Source organism: Myodes glareolus, chromosome 5, assembly GCF_982192425.1.
Source record: "Myodes glareolus chromosome 5, mMyoGla1.1, whole genome shotgun sequence".
NCBI classification, from domain to species: domain Eukaryota; kingdom Metazoa; phylum Chordata; class Mammalia; order Rodentia; family Cricetidae; genus Myodes; species Myodes glareolus.
Window position 1 is genome coordinate 173,809 of NC_142030.1, and position 14,536 is coordinate 188,344.

Sequence of the window (14,536 nt, forward strand, 5' to 3'; positions counted from 1 at the left end):
TTTTCTTCATGTTAAGTATTTTAGTTGCTTGTATATTCTAATCATCTATCAGATGTATATTTAGAAAGATCTTTTCCCATTTGGTAGGCCAGCACTTTACAAGAATGATGGTGTCCTTTGCCATACAGAGGTGTTGCACCACTACGAGCTAGCTTACACTCAAAATAACCACACAGAAACTATATTATTTAAAACACTCCCCAGTCATTAGTTTTAACTTTTTATTTGCTAACTCTTACATTTTAATTTAACCTGTTTTTTTTTGTATTCTGTGTATTGCCAAGTGTCTGTGGCTTACCAACAAGATTCTAACAGGTGTCTATCTCAGGCTGAGGATCCATGACTTCTCCCCTAGCTCCTTGTTGACCTTGCTAAGCTCCTGTCTGAGCTTTGCTAGTTCTGTGTTCTGCTTGCTTGGTGGCCTGGTTCGAAACATCCCTCAAGATGGAGCTTTCCTGCTGTAGGCGGGCCAGCTGGGTGTTAGGGCCATTCTTCAGCTGCTCCTGAATAATCTGGATTTTGTCCTGCAGTTGCTGCACCTCCTTTATATGGTCCTGATAGCTGGCCTGCCTGCATTCTTGCCTGCGCAGCTGCGATCTTCTGCTCCCGATCTACCAGCTGCTTTTTTACCTTGGCCTCCCCAGCTGCAGCTTTGGCCTTCTCTGAAGCCATCTCCTTGTCAAGTTCCCTTAGTTTGCTCTTGGCGATAGCCGCATCCTCTGGCTTGGTGGCTAGCAGCTTTTCTTTCTCTTGTAACTGGCGTTTCAGAATTGCTACAGGGTTACCCTTTTGAGTGGCTTTATGCCAGGTGTCATGAGTAACTCCAGTCTTCTCAGAGAGGATCTCAATAAGCCTTTGGGCTTCACCTTCATCAAACACCATGCTTCCAACCGTGGAGACCAGCGTCTTGTAGGGCAGAAAAAGAGGGTTGTCGCAATCTTGGGTTTTAGGCTCGTCTTTTCTGTTTGAATCAGACTTTTTCTTTGCGGGCGCCTCTTGCTTTGGAGCCTCCTGGCTCTGGACCATTTCTGAATTTTTACCCTGGGTAGGAGCCTACTCTGACATTTTACCCTGATTGGCAGCTGTGTCTACCTTTTTGCCCTAATTGGGGGGACTCGTCTACCTTTTTCCCCTGATCGGAGGGCCCATCAGCCTTTATTCCTTGGTGTGAGACACCTTCTGTCTTTGTGCCCTGATTAGCAACTGCGTTAGTCTTTCTACTCTGGTTGGGAGCCCCTTCCCCTCTTCTTGCCTTGGTTGAGGTTTCTATCCCCTCTTTTGCCCTGATTCTGGGTCCCCTCCCCTTTCTTGCCTACTTTGGTCCCCTTCTGTCTTTTTGCCCTGGTTTTGAGTCCTTCCCCCTTTTCCCCTGGTTTTGGGCCCGTTCCCCCTTTTCACCCTGATTCTGGGTCCCCCTCCATCTTCTAGCCCTGGTTCCTTCTGTCTTTTGCCCTGGTTTTGTATAACCTCAACTTTTGTGCTCTGGTTTCAGAGATCCTTCTCCTTTCTTACTCTGGTTCTGAACCCCCTCTCCTTTCTTACCCTGGTTCTGCCCCCCCCCCCCCCCCCCCCGCCTTTTTTTCTTGGTTAAGAGAGCCTTCTAATTTTTTGGTCTGGTTTTGAGTCCCTTCTCCCTTCTTGCCTTGGTTTGAGGTTCCCTCTGTCTTCTTGCCTTGGTTTTGAGCTCCTTTCATTTTTTTTTAATTTTTTTCCCTTCGTTTTGAGTTGTTTCCCCCTTCTTGCCCTGGTTCTGGGGTCCTTCCCCCTTTTTGGTCTGGCTCTGAGCCCCTTCCCCCTTCTTTTCTTGGTTCTGGCCTCCCTCACCTTTCTTCGAAGATCTAGTCTTATTTAAAATTATGTGATTATAATTATGTGATTAATGTAACAACATTCGCTATTTTTCAACCAAAAACCAGAAACTTAAAACCAAATTTCAAATTTGCTGTTGTCACATTTGCTCACCTAGGAAGTCGCCAGAAAAAGAAGAATTGAAAAGCAAGTGCAATGAACCTTGTATCCTATTTCCTATGGGAGCTCTTATGAAAGTTTAAGATAAAGCCCTTGGGAGAAGGAAGGAAGTGAATTTAATTATGTAAGTCATGTCAGCCAGAGAATGCTTGATTAAAATAGTACTAAGACTTAATAATTCCTGGTAGAGTAAAATTAACCCTTTTAAAGTTCACACATTTAGAAATATAACTAAACATTTTATTTTAAAATACATGTATGATTTATGAGTTTGTGCCTAGTTAAACTGGTTGCATTTGTTTCTTTCTTGTTTGGTTAGCTTCATTTGTTTTGTTTATTTGTTTGTATATTTATATATATATTTGACACAAGGTCTCACTACACAATATAGGCTGTCATTGGACTCACAGACCTCCTGCCTCAACTTCCATGGTTTTGGGATCACAGTTGTGTATCACTATATATTAGTTTATATCCACTTTATTTTTTGTAAAGAATTATTCTTAATAACTAATAGTCCAAACATAGAACAAACTTTGTCTTCTCAGAGACGTGGAAGAAATTTTGTGGCAATTATATGAAATTGTGATGGATACTAAGTAAGAACAAATGACCACGGCAGGTTGAAACATGACACTGTAAAGTAACATTGATCTTGGAAAACTTTTAGAGCAAAACTAGCTTGAATAAATATTATAAATATTATTACAAATATGGATAATTCATTAAATATTTCACTTTCAAATGTTAAAAGGCCTGAGTTTAATATGCCAACTAGCATGGCCTGAGAGGAGTAATATTATAAAATTATCTAATTTACTCCTGTTATCTAAGGACTCATCTACTGCTCAAGTACATTTTTCTGGTGTTAAGGTGATAATTACAGTTTTTTTTTCTTTGTTAAAGACACTACATAATGTTTAGATTAGCTTTGTCTACTACATTTTAGGAGCAAGAACAAAATTATTTTATCCTACAATAAGTTTATCTATGACATAATTAATTTAAGAAGTAAAACTGTTGATTTATAGAATGGGATAGTTTATCTTGTGTCAAACATGTGATGAAAAGCACCCCTTACTCTGTGTACTTCCAAATGGCAGTTCTTAGTAAGGCTACTAACTGGAAAGAACAGGTGGTGAGTACAAGTGTTCTTAGTACATAAGATGACCTAGTTTAGTACCCAGAACCAATAAAGAAGGAAAGAAATAGAAAAAAAGAGAGGGAGGGGGAAGAGTCACTAGAGAATGGAAAAGAAGGATACAAAATGTTAGAAAGTGAAGGGCTACTTAAAATAAGGCAGAAATGTTGGATGGAGCTGCTTGTTTGTCCTGGCTGCCCAGAACCAAATTAACCACCCAGAAACTGTATTAACTAAAACTCTGCTTGGCCCATTAGCTCTAGCTTCGTATTGGCTAACTCCTACATCTTAATTTAACCCATTTCTATTAATCTGTATATCACCACAAGGTTGTGGCCTACCAGCAAAATTTCAGCATGTCTACCTCTAGCCTAAGGTCTATGGTGTCTTCCTTATTTCACCCTTCTTTCTCCCAAAATTCAGTCCAGTCCTCCCTGCCTACAAAAGTTCTGCCCTATCAACAGGCCAACGCAGTCTCTTTATTCATTAATGGTAATCACAGCATACAGAGGGAAATCCCACATCACAGGAATAGATAGAAGGAAAGGAAGGCAATGCAGAAGGAGAGGAAGAGATTAGGGTAAAAACTAACACTAAAGGGGTCAGGAAAGAAAACTAATATGTAGAAAAGAAAAAAAGGTAGAGAAAAATTTGCCTTGATGCCAATAACTTAAAAAATGTCAAGACCAAAGAGAACTAGTCAATCTCTTTGTGAATGAATGGAAAAGTAGAATGTTTTGCATAAGGTCTCCAGAAGTCTTTCAGATGTTGATGCTAATCTGACTACATAAAACTAATTATTTAGAAGGTAATTAGAAATGCAAATTCACCTGGGGCTTCTGAGTTATTCAGACTGAGTTCAAGTACAAGAACACATTAGGTGCAGATTAGAAATCTCTTAGGCTTAGACACAAAAAAATCTACTGTGTGGGGGCACAGAAGTTTATTTGGCACAGGCACACACAGGAATATGTATCTTTAAGATACCCACAGCTGATTGGGATGTCAGCCATGTTTGGAAATCCTTCACATTGTTTTTAAAACTGTACTCCAAATCTGTAATCACAAGCCATTATAAAAATGACGTTACAGGGACTGGGAGATGGCTAAGTTGGTAGCGGTGTTGTCAGGCAAGCATAAGAATCCCAGTTTGATCTTAAGAACTCAAGTGAAAAGGTGCTAACAATTCTAGTACCATGGAGGTAGAGAAAGGAAGATCTCTGGGGTTTACAGGCCAGTCAGTTTAGCCAAATCAGTGAGAGCCAGGATAATGAGAGAATTTGTGATTAAAAAAACAAACAAACAGAAACAAGGTGGGTAGTTCCTAATAAACAACATCCAATGTTGTTGTGAGGTCTCCACACACAGACATGTACAGATGTATGTACTCACACATATGATCACATATAGACATACACATATATTTACACACACATGTAAAATCATGCTGTTGAACAAATGCACTAATAAAATATTAAATGAGCTTATAGTTTTAGTATATCTTATAGTTTTAGTATATCTTTTAACTTTTATTACATAATTTGTAAAACATCCTAAAATTAATCTGAAAATAAATTTTGAAGTGTTAAAAATGAAAGAAAAACTAAACAGAGTAGCACATGCCTATAATTGCAGCACTTGGAAGTCTGAGGCAAAAATATTGCAAGTCTGATGCCAGCCTGAGCAACATAGAGAGTTCTAGGCTAGCCTATAATATATAGTGATCCCATATCTGAAGAAAGAAAAAAAAGATAAAAAGAAACAAGTTAAAATAAATGCTATTTTGCTTATTATTTCATTATTCAAGTAACTTAACTGAAACCATGGGCATTTGCCAGTTGCTAAAGAAATCCCAGGATTGAGTATAGTACTCCTTAACTATTTTGCAGAAAGCACCGATGATTTTTGGTCTTGTATAGGGATTTTCCAAAAAGGAGAAATGGGCCTTTTGTCCAGTGTTCCCAATGGGAATTCACTGAAAACATTAGAAAGAAAGTTGCTGATTATTAAAAGTTTCACAAAGCACAAATGTCCTTTAGTAAACATGAACATGAACCAGAAACACTCAAGAAGTGTCATTGTTTGCTCAGTTACCAACCTCTGTATTCTACTTCCCCTGTGTACATTCTCACATGCAGCATCAGGAGGACCTTGAAGAATAATCTGTTCCTTAGAGCAAGGATTACTCAATTGAAATTGTCGCTGCGACTAAAATGCATAACAGAAGTTATCCAAGTCAGGAAAGATCCATTTTGGTTCATAGTTACAAAATATTTCAACCCATCTTAGTAGGGAATGCATGGTGAAGCATCTTAATTCATGGCAATGGACACAGTCCATGAGGAAGTGGAAAATGGGCCTGAAATGGAGGCCTCACAAATAATTACTTTGCTCCAGTTAAACCTCTTTCTAAAAGTCCACAGCCTCCCACCGCTAAAGAACAAGATTCAACGCATGAGCCTGTAGGAGACTTTTCAGTTTCAAACAATATCAGGCACAGAGGAGCATCAGCTTTAGACACAGCTTTCCTCATTTAGATGGAGGTGAGTGGTGTAAAGGGAGATGTATCTAACAGTCAATACCGTTTGTACTGACAAATTCTACCAGGGTGGTGATACATAGGATGGCACTGATGTAGATCAATGACTGGTAATTGAAGAACTAAAGAAAAGAGCTGGAAGCTAAAGCAAGGTCATTAGGGTAGGAATATAGAAGGTACGACTTGACTAGTGTTTATTGAGTGATATTAACATTACAAGCAAATCATAAGGAGACAGAGACAAAAACTCAATGCACACAAAATGACAATACTACAAAGAGTAAAATTTAGATGTGTAGAATCTATGTGCTGTTACGATGAACCTGGATAGACAGCACTGGTTTCTCCTCCACTACCACAGGTAAATCCATACCATCAACACTAAGATAATTTAAAGCTAAAAATTTTGGAAAAGTCCTCAAAAGACTTATTTCTAGTAAGGGATATTGCAGCACATATAGAAAGAAAACTGATGAAGTCTTTTAAAAAATTAGGTACAATAAGACTTTACAAAAGTTCCATAAATCTAAAATTTAACTAGATGTCATTGATTTTTATTTAAAAACTATAATTTTCATTATCCCTTAATTAAAAATAATGTTTCATTATTAGCTTCATACACATATATGTATCATTGTACTTTGATAAATATTTCCACCCTACTGCCCTCTCTTGTTTCCTTTCTCCCTACTTCTGACCCACTTTCTCCCCTCCCATAGTTCTCCCTTCTTTCAAGTCCTATGTATACATTTTAATCTAAATTCAAAATGCAATATTTGTTTTTTGAATCTGACTTATTTCCTGTAATAAAATGATGCCCAGTTTCATCTGTTTCCCTGAAAATGAAAAAAAAATTCCTTATGAATGAATAAAGCTCATATGCGAATGTATAACCCAAAGTAGTGCAGAAAGCAGGAAAATAGGGAGAGATCTAGAGAGAGTAATAGCAGAATGTACATTATTTGAAGGGAAATGGGTAAAATGTAGAAGGTTTTGATTGAGGATAGGTACAGAAGAGCAATATAGGAGGAGAGGTAGGGTAAAGTAATACTAAAGATGTTTGAAAAAGTCATAAGAAATCATATTAATATTTGTCTATCTAAAATTGCATATAATATACATATACATAAACAAATACAGTTTAAACCCCATGTGGAGTAATAATTCTCCTTCCAAGACTATCTAACAAAATTCCCAATACCCGACATAAGAAACGCCCTTTCAAATCATTGGTCACAATGCAGCTCTTATCCCTCATCAAAAAAAAAAAAAAAAAAACAAAGTCTTTCTTTGCAACGAAGGAGACCATTATACATTACAGAAAACAACTGGCAAAAATGTAGAGAACAAGAGATTGTGTTTGATACAATTGATACATCTACAATATAACTCCTGCACCTAAGACTCAAGGGAGGTGATAAAAGACAAGGTGGAAAGACTGTAAGAGCACGTTGCATTTATATATTGAGGCTGTGTGTGTGTGTGTGTGTGTGTGTGTGTGTGTGTGTGTGTGTGTTCGTGCGTGACAATAAAGAAAAAGAGGTCATAATTTCAAGAGTGGGTTGAGAGTGGGGCACAGTGAAGATACTGGGGGAATAAAGGAAATGCGGAAATTAAAAAATTAATTGTAATGATAAAAACTCTATTGTATGTATACCACATTTTCTTTATCTGTTTATCCATCGATGGGCCTTTATGTTGGTTCCATCTCTTGGCTATTGTGAATTGTGCTGCAGGATGTACCAATACTGTGATATGTTGACATTAAGAGTATGTGCATGAGTAGTATAACGGGGTTAGGTGTTTGTTCTAGTTTTAGATTTTTTTTTTTTAGAAACCTCAATACCGAGCCCTATGTCTACATCAGCTTATATTCCCATCAACAATGTCTAAGAGTTTCTTTGTCTTTAGATACTTGCTAGTATTTGTGCTTGTTTGTATTCTTGAAAGTAGCCATTCTGACTGAGATGAGATAGAAACTGTGTACCATTGATTTGAATTTCCTTGATGATTAAGGATGTTCCGGATCTTTTCTTATGTTTAGTAATTGCCGCACTTGTTCTTAGAATTGTATATTGTATATTTAGTTCATTTAATCCTCAGGAGGCATTGTCTATAACAAATACTGAGGCAGAATCACTAGGATGTGGACAAAAAGAATATTATGAGAAACAGCAGAGAACAGATTTTAACATGTGCCTAAGAACAGAGTAATTTCCCAATTAATGTTTTTCAAATGAATGAATTAGAAATAAATCATTTTTTAAATACACTTTTTCAAAAGGAATACCATGGAATAGCCAAAACATTTGTTCAAGTACTATGTTGGTCAGTTTTTGTTGCTAAGACAAAATACCTGAAAAAATAAATTTGAACAATCAAAGATTTATTTTCTTCCAGTTTCAAAACTTTCAGTCCACTTATTTAGCTCAATTGTTTCTTGGTTTGTGGTCAGACAGATTGCCATAGTAAGTAGCAAAGCTGTTTGCTTCATTGTAGGAAAGAAATGGAAAGAAAGAAAGGTAAGATAGCTGGGCATGATATCTAGTCCCCAAAGTGCATCCCCAAAGACCTTACTTCTATCATTTTCAGAAAGCTTAACAGATTATGAACCCATCAATAACCTATTAATTAATGCCAGAGCTCTCAAGATCCAATCATTTCCTTCAAAGCCCAGTCCAGGAACACCTTTGTATTAGAAACTAAATCTTCAACACATACGTTTTAGGAAGTATTTCAAACTCAAACTGCAACAGTAAAGAAATCTCAGAAACTGGCAAGCAGTCAGTAATGGAGAGGGGAGTAAGAGGCTAAACACTCCTGTTTGAAATGTATTTTCTTTGTCATTATAAAATGTTGCAAGTATAAAAAAATACAATAAAGAGCAATTGACAACCAAATTCCATAATATTTTGCCACTTCTATTTGTTTTAAATTTCATTTTCTTTTCAAAATAACGGATAGACTTGTTTAATGTAATTTCTCTGGTTTTATGTATGCATTTTCTCTAAAATATATTTAAAACTTTGTTTGCATGTTTTGTATTTTTACCAAAAATGGATGCAAAAGGAGTGTTGTTTTGCCTATTTGTATACAAATCATTTCATCCATGTATCCTATAACTTTCCATATCTGCTCCAGTATGTTTTAAAGAATTATCTATATAGGTGCATGTTGCTTTAATCTTATAGGTGCATGTTGCTTAATCAATGAAAGCATGTTGCTTTCACTGATATGTAAGTTATAAAAATTTACATAGATACAGATTTCATACCAGAATTTCTTCTAAATACATATCTAGAGGTGACATTGTTGTTGACATAGTTGAGCTAACACATAAATAAATTTTTGACTGTTACAGTCATTAATATATCAGTTTGTTAATGAATTTTGTTGTGATAGGTCCATGCATAAAATATATGGTATGTTGATCATGTCTACCATCTTAAAATATCTCTTACCTAAAAGAATAAAGGAAAGCAATAATGCAAATGAACACTTTAGGAAAGAGAGAGATTAGGATAAAATAGTGGGAATTAATCAAGTGAGTTATTCTATCTCGACAACAAAGCAGTATGAACTTTCATTGCTTCTCTGAATTTCCCATCCTGTCTGCCAGATAAAATATATCTCTTGAAATGGATTGGGTATGACAGAGATGACTTGCACCATCCCCTGCCATTCTAAAAGGTGCTTTCCAGGAAGAATGGGGTTTTCACAATGCTGAAATCGGCAGGAAGCTGGAGTATATATGGAATCCTTTAGAGGTTGGAGCCTTCTATTAATGTTTAGTATCACATAATCCACTAAAAGGAGACTTACTTATTCCATCCAGCTATGAGAATAATCCCCGAACCATATCATGTGTTCAATATATTTATTGAATAGGCAAGAAAACAAATTAATACAAATGTACAGCTATTACTATTCTTCTTGCCTGTGAGTTTTCAAAATATAAATCCTGTCAGAGCCAGAACCTATGGGAAACATCAGTTAAAACCACAAGAGAAGTGGGTGGCCAATGATGGGAGGGTTTACCAGCTCTATTGATCTGTCGGCATTTTAGCTCCAGAAAGTCCTTTTGACTCTCAGAAGCTCAAGAATGAGTATAAGATAACGAGTTTTTTGGGAAGACTTTCTATTTTTTATTTAACTTCTTTATTATCTCTTTGGGAGTTTCGCATCATGTATCCCTATTCAGCTCATCTCCCAGTGCCCCATTTCCTCCCCTCATCCCTGCTGCTCGCCCCTACAAAAGGAAACAAATCAAAGCAAGCAAGCAAACAAACAAACAAAAGCAAAAAACAAAAAACCCAAACCAAAACAAACACAAAAACAAAAATATCCAAACCCAAACAAAATAAACACAACAGAAAAATCTCTGCTTCTCCTTCTTCCCTGCCTCTCCGACTCCTCTCTATTTAGTCTGATGACACTGGGGGCTTCAGTGTGCTATATAGTATACCTCTTTGTCCCATCAGTTTTACTGACAAACATTCATTGAAATGAGTCACTGGTCTGGTTTATGGACTCTGGTTTCTCATATACCACCATCCCAGGATCCCCACCGGAACTCTTCTGGGATATCCTAAGGCTGCCACTAGTCTTGGAGATTTTGCCAGTATCATTCCACAAGAGCAGTCCCTTTACTAGCTCCAGCAGGTCCTAGAAGGGTGGGTGCTAAGGTTGGTCAATCCAAGCCCAGGCTGTGGGCATGGGTGGTAGCCAAGCTATTCAGCCCAGCCCCTGGGGCCACCCGCCTCTGGCTAGGAGAGGACTCTTCTACATGCATGCCCTCGGGGTCAATCCACACTGTCCTGTGATGAGGGGTGGGGACCATCTCTGCAGCATGCAGGGGCTGGCTCAACATGGCCCTCTGATTTCATCTTGTACGTGTTCTAAGACCTCCTGAGGTGACACAAGCCACAAACATACACACAGACCTCAGCTGTAGCTGGACCACCCACCCAGACATGGCCCTTGGCAGTAGCTTGGGCTCGGATGACATTCTGGCTCTGGGTGGAAGGAATAGGCCCTCAAGTGGGAATGGTTCCAGCTACCATATGGCCACCAGACACCACCAAGGCCTCAGGTTGTTTTCCTAACTCTAGGTCTCAATGTGACCTTTGGTGGCATTGCAGGACCCAGACTTCAGCACAGACACCAACCGTGGTAGGAGAAGTGGTCCTTGGCAGCACCTGGGTCTGGATGTCACCACTGCCCCAAAGGCAGTGTGGCCCTAAGACACCAGCATGACCCTCGATCTTAAGTGTCTATACGGCCTGTAATGGTAACAGGTGCTCAGCACAGACTCTGGCTGTAGTAGGGCCACAGACATGGCCCTCAGCTGCAGCTCTGGCCTGGATACAACTATGACATTGAGTAGCAGTGCAGGTCACTCAGATCTGGATACATCCTGGCCCTCAAACACCAACCTGGACTCATGTGGTTGATCTGACCCTGGGCATTCTCATGGCACTCGGTGACAACAGGGGCCACAGATGTCAATCCAGACCCTGACTGCTATAGGGCCAAGAACCCAGACACGGCCCTCAGCAGCAGCCTGGGCCTAGATGACACCATGGCTCCGAGTGATACCACAAGCCACCCAGATCTATATGGTCCCTGCTGTGGTGTGGCCCCCGGATTCCAACCAAGCCGAAGACTCCAGCACAGATCCTTGGCCTCTGTATTGGCCCTAGTGGCAACCTCGGCCACAGACTTCAGAACAGACACCAGCTGCAGCTGAACCACGATCCCAGACTTGGCCTCAGGCAGCAGCTCTGCACAGAGCAAAATGTCCATCAACCAATCTTCAGGACTGCGGCTAAGCTTTCAAACGCACCAGTCCGAGTGGTACTGGTGAATACAAGAAATGATCTTTAGGAAAAACTGTGTTTCTAATCACTATGAGCAATTACACATTTTGCACCTAATGAGCAATTACACATTTTGCACCTATACATTTTGGGGGGAAGGGATCTAGACAGGGTTTCTCTGTGTGGCTTTGGAGTATGTCCTAGAACTTATTCTGTAGACTAGGTTGGCCTCCTTGTGTTGTTATATATCTTTAAGGAACTTTGATCTTTTTATCTATACCTGTTTTGTAAAATTTAGATAGTATTAATTTATTTACACCATACATACATACTCACACATGTCACAAATGTTTATGAAAATATTATAATCTCAAAAAGTATTGTATTGCTCAAAAATTTAAGAAAATTTTAATTAGGCCTTGAAATTATTTATAAAATATTTTATTAAGTTTATTGTTGTAAAAGATGAGCATGGTATGTACCCACTCATAGGTGAATACTAGCTATAAAGTAAAGGATAAGGAGCCTGTAGTTCACAACCCCAGAGAAGATAAGTAACAAGGAGAACCCTAAGAGAAACATACGTAGATCCCCAGGGGAAAGGGAAATAGAGACCTCCTGAGAAAATTGGGAGCATGGGGGTGGAGGGGAGAAGGGAAGGCAGAAGGGAAGGAGGAGGGGAGAAAGGGGGCAGAACTAGAGGGAGCAGGATGATCGAGACAGGGGAAGGACAAAGACAGAGAACAAGGAAAGATATCTTGATTGAGGGAGCCATTGTGGGGCTAGTAAGAAATCTGACACTAGAGAAATTCCCAGGATTCCACAAGGATGACCCCAGCTAAGACCCTAAGCAATAGTGGAGGGGGTGTCCGAACTGACCTTGCCCTGTAGTTAGATAGATGACTATCTTAAATGTCACCATAGAACCTACATCCAGAAACTGATGGAAGCAGATGCAGAGATCCACAGTGGAGCATTGGACTGAGCTCCCAAAGTCCAGTCGAAGAGCGGGAGAAATGACAATACAAAGAGGTCAAGACCATAATGGAGACACCCACTGAAACAGTTTACCTGAGCTGATAGAAGCCTTCTAACTCCAGCTTGACAGCGAGGGAACCATCATAGGACCAAACTAGGCCCTCTGAATGTGGGTGATAGTTGTATCGCTGGGGCAGACTGTGGAGCCACTGGCAATGAGACCAGGATTTATCCCTACAAATTGTTCTGGCTCTTTGGAACCCAAGGTATCTCTTTGGAGGGATACCTTGCTCAGCCTAGATATAGCGTCTTGCCTCAAAGCAATGTCTAGATTTTGTTCGTTCCCCATGGGAAGCCTTTCCTACTCTGAAGAGTGGATGGTGGTTGGGATGGGAGGGGGAGGGGAGAAGGTAGAGAGAGCAGGAGAAAGGGAGGGAGTGGGAAATAGATTTGGCATGTTAAATGAGAAAAGATAGGTTTTCATAATTAATTTTAAAAAACAATATATATATATGTGTGTGTGTGTGTTATGTGGAATTTCAAAAAACAGTTTATTGCTGCTGTATCTTACTGCTTTTGTATTTACAGAAAAGTAATTATTTTGATCTTTAATTTCTATAAACTCAAATAAACATTCTGACTTGGTGCTCTTACAGGTATATTAAAATTCTTTTAATGAGTTTAACAATTTTAATAGATGTTATCATTCCTATAATGGAAAAGTTTGATCTTAACTGCTAATTATGTTGGTTTTTACCAGTTAATAATTTAGAACTTTTAAAATAAGAACAAATCAGATTTATAAAGGTCACTGAAAGAGGTAGTAGGCTTGGCAGTAATGAAAACACTACCTACAGTCTTTAACAGCTTTTTAATATCAAATTCAAAACTATTTCACTTGTTTTATATCTAATATTGAGAAACAGTCTATCTTCTCTTTTTATTTTTATTTTAAGGATTTATTTATTTTTGTGTTATGTGTATGAGTATTTGCATATATGTATGTACAATCATGTTCCTGCCTGGTACCCATGGAGGACAGAAGAGAATATCAGATTCCGTGGAACTGGAGGTATCAACAAAGTGAGCCACCATATGGGTGCTAGGAACCAAACACAGTTCCTCTGCAGAAGTAGCAAGTGCTCTAACCTGCTTAGCTATCTCTCCAACCTTTCTCTAATTTTTCATAATATAGTAAACAAACTGAACTCCAACTTGCAAAAGCATTTTTGCTTTCAATTCGAAGCAAAGTGCCTTTTAAAATTTCCACTTCATTTGTTTTTGTAATACTAGATAGATAAGTGATAGATGATAGGTAGGTAGGTAGGTAGGTAGGTAGGTAGGTAGGTAGGTAGGTAGATAGATAGATAGATAGATGATAGATAGATAGATGATAGATAGATAGATAGATAGATAGATAGATAGATAGATAGATAGACAGACTTATGTCTACTGGACACAAACTAAAATTATCTGTAAGGAGAAAACTTCAATTGAGAAAATTCCTCCATTAGAGTCAGCTGTAAGACATTTTCTTAATTAGTGATTGATGGGGAAGAGCCCTGTCCATTATAGGTGGGGTCATCCCTGGGCTCGTGGTCCTGGGTTCTCAAGCAGGTTGAGCAGACCAGGGGAGCAAGCCAGTAAACAGCATCTTCCATGGCCTCTGCATCAGCTCCTGCCTTCAGTTTTCTGCCCTGCTTGAGTCCCTATTCTGACTTCCTTTGGTGTGAACAGCAATGTGGAAGTGTAAGCTGAATAAGCCCTTTCCTCCTCAACTTCCTTTTTGGTCATGGCGTTTTGTTACAGCAATAGAAACCCTAAAAAAGACAGATGGATATTTCAATTATCTATCAATAATAAGTATAATGTGACTATTTAATATTTAAATTCAGTGAAAACTTTTTATAAAAAAATGATCGCTGATTACATTTTGATTTCTGATTTGAATTAGAGAGTTCTAAAAAAAATGTTTGACTGTCACCCATAATTTAGATTATTGCAGTTCTATTTAAAGAGAGTTCTAGGTTGAGAAGAAAAATGAAGAATTTTTATAAATGAGAGGAAAATGATGAGACTAACCCGCGTTTT

The 14,536-nt window shown here is 38.6% G+C and overlaps 1 pseudogene; it reads right to left on the reverse strand.

The window, feature by feature from the left end:
* Positions 1–319: 319 nt before the first annotated feature.
* On the reverse strand, positions 320–11,453 carry LOC125403735 (uncharacterized; annotated as a pseudogene).
* Positions 11,454–14,536: the final 3,083 nt, after the last annotated feature.